The 7,585-nt window shown below is 44.6% G+C and overlaps 1 long non-coding RNA gene across 1 annotated transcript; it reads left to right on the forward strand.

Moving 5' to 3' along the window:
* Positions 1 to 514: 514 nt before the first annotated feature.
* On the forward strand, positions 515 to 7,241 carry LOC114112791 (uncharacterized). Its single transcript, XR_003588011.3, has 3 exons — positions 515 to 2,406; positions 4,486 to 4,559; positions 6,310 to 7,241. It is a non-coding gene; the product is annotated as an uncharacterized LOC114112791 (long non-coding RNA).
* The last annotated feature ends 344 nt before the right edge of the window (positions 7,242 to 7,585 follow it).

Here is a 7,585-nt window from a genome sequence, read left to right on the forward strand (position 1 = left end):
CTCATCCCAGCGCCCCCAGAGAAATTCATTTGCTGCTTATTTGCAATCAGACGCGTGTCCCAGAACTCAGTGGCCTCTTTCAACTCACACCTTCACTTTCAGGCTTTCTGGAAAGCACTTTGAATTTGCTTCCCTCCCTTGTATTTCCATTCGTGTTAGTCACACAGAGAGCCGGGCGGGGTGGGCTGGGGGTGGGGGGGGGGGGCGGGGAGCGGAACAACACACCTCAGTTAATCTAGTTCTTCAGCTACACACACACCACCACCACCACTTATTGGTAGGGCCACTAATCAGAGAGCCTCTCCATGGAAACTCTTCCTAAACACAAGATCCAGGTGGGGAGAATCCAGCAGCTTGGGGAGGCAAAAGAATGAGGATCACCAAGGAAGAAAAAGTTGGCTTAAAACTCAACATTCAGAAAACTGAGATCATGGCATCTGGTCCCATCATTTCATGGCAAACAGATGGGGAACAATGGATACCGTGACAGACTTTATTTTGGTGGGGGGGGGGGGCCTCCAAAATCACTGCAGATGGTGACTGCAGCCATGAAATTAAAAGGTGCTTGCTCCTTGGAAGAAAAGCTATGGCCAACCTAGGCAGCATATTAAAAAGCAGAGACATTACTTTGCCAACAAAGGTTCATGTAGTCAAAGCTATGATTTTTCCAGTAGTTATATATGGATGTGAGAATTGGACTATAAAGAAAGGTGAGTGCCGAACAATTGATGCTTTTGAACTCTAGTGTTTGAGAAGACTCTTGAGAATCCCTTGGACTGCAAGGAGATCCAACCAATCAATCCTAAAGATCAGTCCTGAATATTCACTGGAAGGACTGATGCTGGAACTGACACTCCAATACTTTGGCCACCTGATATGAAGAACTGACTCCTTGGAAAAGACCCTGATGCTGGGAAGGATTGAAGCTGGGAGAGAAGGGGATGACCGAGGATGAGATGGTTGGATGGCATCACTGACTTGATGGACACGAGTTTGAGCCAGCTCTGGGAGTTGGTGATAGACAGGGAAGCCTGGTGTGCTGCAGTCCATGGGGTCACAAAGAGTCAGACATGACTGAGAAACTGAACTGAGGAAGAAAATGCCATTCTTGAAAAGGAACCCCCATAAACAGAGCCTTGGGAACAGGGGCATCCTCAGCAGACACTCAAGTCACCAGGCTCCCTTCAGAGCCTCCCTTATGCTGCTCTGCCCCTTCTCCTTGCCTGGTACCCTGGCTCCTCAGCCCCAGTCCCCCTTCCAACAGTGTAGGTGGTTGTGCAGAGCCTGGATGTGGACAGGGAGGGAGACTGGCAGTTTCAATGGTCCAGAGATGCAGGCTTAACCTTGGTGTCAGAGGTGATGGAGAGGCATCCCAGAATATTTCCTCTGAGTATCACTGGCTGATGAAGAGTTCTCCAAGCTCATGCTGACTTTTGTACTTGATTCACCCTGTTTAGTCATTCCTTATATAAGTGAATGAATAATGTTACATGTTCTGTCAATGCTTATCATTCTTTTAAGTTTTTTTTTTTTTAATGTGGACTGTTTTAACGTATTTATTGAATTTGTTACACTATTGCTTCTGTTGTTCATGTCCTGGTTTTTTGGCTGAGGGGCATGTGGGATCTCAGCTCCTTGATCAGGGATCAAACTTACATCCTGTGCATTGTAAGGCTGTCTTGAACCATTGAACAACCAGGAAAGTCCTGTATATAGTTTTAATTTTAAAATATATGTCCAGGTTAGATCTTGTGGTTGGCACAATAATCTCTCCCTCCAGAAATACCCACATCTTTTATCCCCCAAACCTGTGAATATATTACCTTTCCAAACCAAAGAGACTTTACAGATGTGATTAAGGTTAAGGACACTGAGATGGTGAGAGTGTCTTGGATTATCCAGGTGGGCCCTATCTAAACACATTAATTCTTTAAAAGCAGAGAACCTTTCCAGGCTATGATCAGAGAGACAGAGAGATGACGACAGGACAAGGGTCTGGGAGAAATGTGATATTACTGGCTTTGAACATGGAAAAGGGGTCCATACCCAAACCAAGGAATGTGGGCAGCCTCTAGGAGCTGCCTGGCTTCCCTGGTGGCTCTGACAGTAAAGAAACTGTCTGCAGTGCAGGAAACCCAAGTTGAATCCCTGGGTCAGGAATATCCCCTGGAGAAGGCAATGGCAACCCACTGCAGTATTCTTGCCTGGGACATCCCACAGACAGAGGAGCCTGGCAGGCTACAGTCCATGGGGTCCCAAAGAGACAGACGTGACTTTTCTGTCAAACGCTTTCACTTTCTAGATGCTGAGAAAGGCAAGGAAAAGAATTTCCACTAGAGTCTGCAGACAAGAGTGCAGCCTGTGGATTTTAGCCCAGCGAGGACCATGTCAGACTTCTGCAGAACTGTAAGATAATTTGCATGGTTTTAAGCCACTAACTTTGTGGGGACTTATTAGAGGAGCAATAAAACTCATACAAACTTTTTTAGGTTTTGAGATCTCAAAGTCTCATTCAGCATCAAAGCAAGGACTGCCTTCCTTTGATGTTGCCTGTAAAGATGTTGCTCTGATCAGAGCCATATTTTTTTGGAGTTTTGTTTCAGGACCTAGGGAAAAGGCGCCATTTCTGTCAATAGACTATTTTATTACTTGGAAACCATAAAATCAACTCTATTGCACCAAGTGAGCTTCTGATGAATGTTGTTAGACTCGTCAAGGAGTTCTGAATTAAGGGGCTCTTGGGGATGGTTTCTGTGCCCCTCATCAATGACTAGGACACACTCTAGAAATAGAAATATGAATGTATACCATACAGAAAGCAGAAATGGATTGTCTCTACCAGGAAGCGTGGTCTCCTTAAGAGTATTCACTGAGACTTCCCTGGTGGTCCAATAGTTAAGAATCCTCTAGTCAATGCAGGGAACATGGGTTCCATCCCTGGTCTGAGAAGATTCCACATGCCTCGGGGCAGCTAAGCCTGTGAGCCACAAATACTGAGCCTGTGCACTCTAGAGCCCCTGATCCATGAGAGAAGCCACCACAATGAGAAGCTGGTGTACTGCAACTAGGGAAAGCCCACGCCCAGCAACAAAGCCCCAGTGCTGTCAAAATGAATAAATATTTTTAAAAAGAAATACTCACTGAATCATGAAGTTGTCCAAACCTCTTTAATACAATCATTCTATTGGAATCTTTTACTTGAAGCTAATTCCCAAGAAGCTAAATAAAATGTACATGAAATTTTTTACAAAAAATTAGAACAGTAAAAACGACAGAGTCAAAATTATTCCATGCCATTAGGCAAACCATTAAAAATTACAATTACTCTGGCTATGACAAATAGGGAGGTCTTATCATGTGAAATGAAAGAAGCATATGATAGAATGGTGTTCATTCAGTGATCCTTTATTGACCACATGCTATATGCCAGGGATATTAAGGGGAGCCAGAGTAGATATGGGCTTCCCAGGTAGCACACTGGTAAAGAACTGGCCTGCTGATGGAGGAGACGAAAGGAAAGTGGGTTCGATTCCAGGTCAGGAAGAGCCTCTGGAGTGGGAAATGGCTACCCACTCCAGTATTCTTGCTTGGAGAGAATTCCACGGACAGAAGAATCTGGCAGGCTACAACCCATGGGGTTGCAAAGAGTAGGACGTGGCTAAGCATGCACGCACATGGGCACAAAGTAGATAATACTGCTCTTATGTACTGAGGTGTGCCATGATTACAAAAACGTAAAATGGTCTGTACGTATGGAAGGAGATATACCCAAAATAAAGCAAGGGTGAAGTGAAGTGAAGTGAAAGTCATTCAGTTGTGTCCGACTCTGTGACCCCGTGACTATTCAGTCCATGGAATTCTCCAGCCCAGATTACTGGAGTGGGTAGTCTTTCCCTTCTCCAGGGGATCTTCCCAACCCGGGGATCAAACTCAGGTCTCCTGCATTGCAGGGGGATTCTTTTACCAGCTGGGCCACAAGGGGAGCCCAAGAATACTGGGGTGGGTAGCCTATCCCTTCTCCAGAGGATCTTCCCAACCCAGGAATCCAACTGGGGTCCCCTGCATTACAGGCGGATTCTTTACCTACTGAGCTATGAGGGAAGCAAAGCAATGGCAAGGCATGGTAAATATTCTCCTTAACCTCCTTAAATTATCTTTTCAGGTATAATCATTATATTAAGGGACAGAGCAGAAAGAAGCATAAACCTCTGGACCAAATGCAGGGTAGGAGAGGTCAGCAGGCTTCTGACTGGGGAAGCAGGGTCAGAACACGCTGTTTAGAAAAATAATAAGCAACAGCCTGGCAGGTCAGAGGGCCACGGTCTTCCCCAGCAGGAATCCAGCTGTACACACAAGTCCTTTTCAGTGAGGTCAGTTCCAGGGGGCCACCACTGAGCCTGCCTGACCCCCTCTGTGTATCTGGGAGTTTTACTGCACTGGGCTGGATCCTGAGGGTTGGCAACACCTGTCGCTCTCTGTCTCCAGGATACTGACAGGTTAACTGGCCAAGCAGATGCTGTATTCATCACTCGTGGTTTCTGCGCTGCTGTCTGTGTCAGGTAAGCCACCTCGCCTGGATCTGCCTTGGTTTCCCTGTGTGAACAAGGAAAGTTGTGTGTGTGTGCTAAGTCACTTCAGTTGTGTCCAACTCTGTGCGATGCTATGGACTGTAGCCTGCCAGGCTCCTCTGTCCATGGGATTCTCCACATAAGAACAGTGGAACGGGTTGCCATGCCCTCCTCCCAGGATCTTGTCAACCTAGGGATCGAACCTGCATCTCTATGTCTCTTACATTGGCACAGGAGTTCTTTATCCCAACGCCATCCAAGGAAAGTCAGGGCTTGTTAATTTCTAAAGTGCCTCCTAAAGCCTGCAGCCATGGGAGCGGTGCTGGGCTCTAGTCTCAGTGAGCTGAGTCCTAAGAAGGCACAGTCCCTGACCACTAGCTTCCTATCTGAAGACACTTTTGTGATGGTATTAATATGAAGAAAATTACAACAACCAAACAACCACAGAGCCTATGACAAAGTGAAGGAGAGACTCAGGAGCAATGAATATTGATTTTCCAACATGTATGCGTAGGGTAGGGTGTGGTTGGGAAAGGCATTTATAGAGATCTCATCTCTTTCTCTATGTACCTTCTCCTACCAAACTAGAAGTTGCTTTAAAAAGAATTACCAGGGACTTCCCTGGTGGGTCTAGTGGTTAAGAATGGAGATCAGCTATAAGTTACTTCAGTGTTCTTTTCAGTTTGGTTCAGTTCAGTCGCTCAGTCATGTCCGACTATTTGCAACCCCATGAACCACAGCACACCAGTCCTCCCTGTCCATCACCAACTCCCAGAGTTAACCCAAACCCATGTCCATCGAGTTGGTGATGCCAGCCAACCATCTCATCCTCTGTCGTCCCCTTCTCCTCCTGCCCTCAATCTTTCCCAGCATCAGGGTCTTTGCAAATGAGTCAGCTCTTCGCATCAGGTGGCCAGAGTATTGGAGTTTCAGCTTCAACGTCAGTCCTTCCAATGAACACCCAGGACTGATCTCCTTTAAGACGGACTGGTTGGATCTCCTTGCAGTCCAAGGGACTCTCAAGAGTCTTCTCCAACACCACAGTTCAAAAGCATCAATTTTTCAGCACTCAGCTATCTTTATAGTCCAACTCTTGCATCCATACATGACCACTGGAAAAACCATAGCCTTGACTAGATGGACCTTTGTTGGTAAAGTAATGTCTCTGCTTTTGAATATGCTGTCTAGGTTGGTCATAACTTTCCTTCCAAGGAGTAAGCATTTTAATTTCATGGCTGAAATCACCATCTGCAGTGATATTGGAGCTCCTCCAAATAAAGTCAGCCATTGTTTCCACTGTTTCCCCATCTATTTGCCATGAAGTGATGGGACCAGATGCCATGATCTTAGTTTTCTGAATGTTGAGCTTTAAGCCAACTTTTTCACTCTCCTGTTTCACTTTCATCAAGAGGCTCTTTAGTTCTTCTTCACTTTCAGCCATAAGGGTGGTGTCATCTGCATATCTGAGGTTATTGAGATTTCTCCCAGCAATCTTGATTCCAGCTTGTGCTTCTTCCACCCCAGCGTTTCTCATGATGTACTCTGCATATAAGTTAAATAAACAGGGTGACAGTATACAGCCTTGACTTACTCCTTTTCCTATTTGGAACCAGTCTGTTGTTCCACGTCCAGTTCTAACTGTTGCTTCCTGACCTGCATACAGGTTTCTCAAGAGGCAGTTTACTTCAAAATATCTCTTCCTTTTCACTCACCCTGCCCTCTTTCCCTCCTATTTCAAAAGGAGTTTTCAAAACCACCATGAGATTCCTCTTCATATCCATCAAGATGGCTATTTTTTTTTAAAATCACAAGTGTTGATGAAGATTTGGAGACAATGAACCTTCGTGCACTGTTGATGGGAATGTAAAATGGTGCCAACCTTACAAAAACCAGTGTGATGGCTCCTCAAATCAATTAAAAATAGAACTACTGTACAATCCAACAATCCAGCTTCTGAGTATATACCCGAAAGAACTGAAAGCAGAGTTTCAAAGAGATATTTGTACACTGCTATCCATTGCAGTAGCTAAACTGTGGAAGCAACCCAAGTATCCGTCCATCACCAGATGAATGCATAAATAAAATGTGGTATGCGCAAACAAGGGAATATTGTTCAGCCTTAAAAAGAAAGGAAATTCTGACACACACTACAATATGGATGAAACTTGAGGACATGATGCGAAGTGAAATAAGCTGGTCACAAAAGATAAAATACTGTATGATTCCACTTACTGGAGGTTTACTGGCCACATTCATAGAGACAGGAAGTACAAGAGTGGCTGCCAGAAGCTGGGGAGGAGGGAAATGAGAATTGTTTAATGGATTGAGTTTCAGTTTGGAGCTTTTTCAGAAGGACAATTCCGGAGATTGATACACAACAATAGGAAGATATTTGATACTATTGAACTATACACTTAAAACGGTGAAGTTGAAGGACTTCTCTGGTGATCCAGTGGCTACGATTCCATGCTCCCAACGCAGGGGATCAGGGTGTGATCCCTGGTCAAGGAACTAGATCCCACATGCTGCAACTAAAGGGTCCTGTCTGCTGCAACTAAGACCTGGTACAGCGAAATAAAGAAACAAGTATTTTTAAAATAAAATATTTTTCATCACTAAGTCATGTCTGACCCCATAGACTGTAAAAATAAATAAAACAGTCAAGTTGGTAAATTTTATATTGTGTTTATTTTGCCACAATAAAAAAAAGTCTTTGTTGCCTCTCCTCATATTAACTTTTCTTTTCCCATCTGTGATCCTATCTTGTGTCACCCTTTCTGTTGGGCTGGATCGTCTCTTCACTCCCCTTCAGAACTGCCACAAACATCTGTAAGACTGGGGGTAAGACCATGGGCATTGTTTAGACCTGTTCAAGACTGTAAATCCAGATAACATATGAGTGAATAGAATGCGTTCTAACTTGGAAATTTATCTTTGCGACAACAAAATGGCAAAGGGTATGAAGCTACAGTTTCTAGAATCCTGAAGGTTGGTAAACTGTCAAGGCCTGGCTCTTT

This window comes from Ovis aries, chromosome 2, assembly GCF_016772045.2.
Source record: "Ovis aries strain OAR_USU_Benz2616 breed Rambouillet chromosome 2, ARS-UI_Ramb_v3.0, whole genome shotgun sequence".
NCBI classification, from domain to species: domain Eukaryota; kingdom Metazoa; phylum Chordata; class Mammalia; order Artiodactyla; family Bovidae; genus Ovis; species Ovis aries.